Here is a 3,648-nt window from a genome sequence, read left to right as displayed (position 1 = left end):
TTGTACTTACTTTTTTTTTAATTATGTAACCAACTTACATATAGACAATGCTGCTGCATATAGGCTAATCTAATTTTATTTTTAACAAAATCTAAGGATGGCTATTAGTATTTTCTTGCATCAATTTGCAAAATGATATTACTACCTTATCTATATTTATATATGCAAGACTTTGTTACTATATATATCACTGTTCACATAATTAACTGTGTGCATTTTACAAACGAGCAAGTCATGCAAATTTTCTATGCTTGCAATATTGCCATACAGATATGACTTCTTTGAGTCTGAAGGAATACTCTAAAATGAATACACAAAATGTAAATTGCCAAAGAGTTTTAATTTCCACTGCAGATTCCTTATTCATTATTGGCCAAAAATACTAATTTTCTGGATGTGCTTATGTGACATTCTAGGTAATATCATCCATCAATGTTTTCCAAACCTTCCAAGCTTTCATTTATCTAACTATGGTCAGTTAACTAATAAATTATGTAGACATTATATGTGACAGATATCAAGTAATAATCATATCAGAACATACAATGGATAGAACCTTGGAAACATGATACAAAAATATAAATGCCACAGTAGATAAAACTTCAATGACAATTTTTCATATGAGGATAAAACCACAAATTTATATGCACATTTTAGTGGGTTGCATTAACTCAAGTATATACCTAGTTCTTTGGGATGGTAAGCAAAGTAAACTTTAATAAGATTTGAACACAGAACACAAGCAAATTCAAACTCTGGTCCATGAAAATTTCTGACACCTCAACTTTAAAAATTAGACAGTACGCATTGTAATGTTCATCTGTTACATTTGAATATCAACTTATGGAATATATATGGGGTATCTTTGTATATAATTCATTTTTCAAATTTAGAAACATCAGGTTGATTTCAGCAGCATTGGAAGTTGAAACCATTGAATTTGGTTCTAAATTATTATGACTATATTCATAATATATTCATAGCTAGTGCCGCTGGACTGGCTCCTGTGCAGATGGCACGTAAAAGCATCCACTACATAAAAACACCATTTGAGCGTGGCCGTTGCCAGTACCACCTGACTGGCCCTCATGCAGGTGGCACGTCAAAGCATCCACTACACTCTCAGAGTGGTTGGCGTTAGGAAGGGCATCCAGCTGTAGAAACTCTGCCAGATCAGATTGGAGCCTGGTGCAGTCATCTGGCTTGCCAGTCCTCAGTCAAACCGTCCAACTCATGCCAGCATGGAAAGCGAATATTAAACGATGATGATGATTATAGTGTTTAGATATTTATGCATTGCTCCTCCATACATACACACATCATCTTTAGTCATATGTTTGATAAGTATGTATGTTGATAAATGCTAGTGTCGAATTGATAGAGAACCAGGTTTTACTAATGAAACCTTTCTCTATGGAATAGCAATAAAAGGGAGTGGAAAGTGGAAGAAAGAATAAAAAAAAAAGGTAAAGCAACAAAATTAATGTTTGATACCATTATTTTAACAGTTAACATAATGGCCAGTGAGAATTGATAAATTATGATCTCTCTTATGAAGAATATCCCTGAAAAAAATGACTTTATATTCTATGATATATCAGTAATGAGCTAAAAATATAGAAAAAAAATGAATGAGTCATTTTTAAGTTCCCAGAATATGAATGCAATATCAAACTATAATGATAAAACTACTAATAAAAATAAAATAAATGATTTTTTTATCTATCTTTTCACCCTCCAAAGAGAAAATAAACCATAGAGAATTCTAATTTTATGCTTTATATTAAAATCCTCTGTTTGTAATTTCTTTTAATGTCCATTCATTTAGGCATTTTCTTTTTTCTGTTAAACTATTCACCTTGATACTGAGAACATCGGGACATTTTCTAATTACTTAGACACACTCAAAATATTTGAATGAAATTGCATATAATCTGCACAAATCTGGGTTTGCAGATTAAATCCTGTGTGGCTTTTAAAGACATTTCCATTTGATTGACTGTTCCTTTATTCACACAGGTGACAAGACATGAAACAAGCTAAGCTTAATTGGAGGATTTCAGCCTTGTAATTCTTCTCATCTGCTATGCTGCCAAACTGTTACGGTAAATGGAAAAATGTGACCGCTAAGCTTTATGGATAAGAATTCTATTAGTATCATTACATTAAATTTACATAAACCTTCAGGAAATAAGTAAAAGCACAAATAAATAAATAAAAAGTGGCATGCAAATATTTCCCAATGTTAAAAGAAAAATGCATTGTCAATGATCTTTGCATCCTTCTTTAATACAACTGTACTGTTCTCATTTCTATCTATTACAATACAAACACTTTCCTCTCTGGTCAATCTCTCATCAACTTCTTCAAGTATCACTTAAAAAGGAAAGTGAGAGTAGAGAGGCAAGTTTTGTCTAGCGAATGTTTCAAGAAACGATGGGTGAATGTAGCAAGCATGGCATCTATGAATGACGAAGCCACCTTGAACATAATCCTATGAACCCAGAAAAATTTAAAACAGAGAGTTACTTACTAGCAAATAAATATGTTAACATGTGACATTATTGACCGAGGTTACCATGGTCTTTTCCGTAGGCTTTTCTTTCCACGGATAAACCTTATCTGTTTCCCCCCTCTACACTTTACATAACAATTCTGTGATACAGAATCCCTATTGATCCTTTTTTTTTCTTTTTTTTTTTACGATCCTTTTTAATCAAAAACCTACCCCACCAATTTTTTTTTCTCCCCAAAAAGAAAAGCTCTACTTTGTAATTTGTCCCCTCTGTTCAGTCCTGTGTGGCTAATAAAGAAACATATCTATTACAATACATCCTACCAGCCAGTCAGCCAGCTAGCCATAGAAACATATACTTTCCTTCACAACCTTTCTACCAAGCAGGTGGCTAGTCAAAATTAACTCTAAAGAATAAAAAGAAAACATCAACTTTCTATAATGAATACTATCTCCTGAGAACTTTTGTCATTGATACAAACCTGATACAAATAAATAAATAAATAAATTGGTTATCTTCTTTCGAAAAATGCAAAGAAGTGCCTTTCTTTTCTATGAAATATAGTAGTGATTAAAAAGAGAAAATTAACTGAAACTCAAAACCTGACATTACTATTAGGTATACCATGGCTGGATGGGAGACTGGTGTCAGGTATTAGAAGTTGCCAAAATATTGAGAGAAAGATCTGTGGACTTTTGAACTGAAGCTAGACCTGTGCCAATTTTATAAAAAGGTTAGGTAAGATCCCTCGATATGTTACATGAAAAGAATGAAGAATAATAGGAATCTAAAACACCATAACTACTCAAGGTTTGGTGTCAAACAACTATGACAACCTTCATTGAGTAAAAACTAGCTTTTATCCCCACAGACCATCAGATAGGAATTGTCCCACATCAACGAATTTTTAGTGTGGAAGATTGCTATATGAATATAAGGGTTCTGAGGTCACCAATGTGGCAGTTTGTTGACACCACCACCTTAACGTTGTTTGTTGGTTGTTAGTTTAACAAAAGTTGCTCTCACATCGGGTTGACTCCATAGTTGTTGGTTGAAGATGACGATGTCAGCGACAGTAGTTGTTGCCAACTGTGTTTGTGTGTTCGATAATTGTGTGGTGATATACAATAAC

Source organism: Octopus sinensis, linkage group LG2 (assembly GCF_006345805.1).
Source record: "Octopus sinensis linkage group LG2, ASM634580v1, whole genome shotgun sequence".
Taxonomy (NCBI): Eukaryota; Metazoa; Mollusca; class Cephalopoda; order Octopoda; family Octopodidae; genus Octopus; species Octopus sinensis.
Note: the sequence above shows the minus strand (reverse complement) of the source record.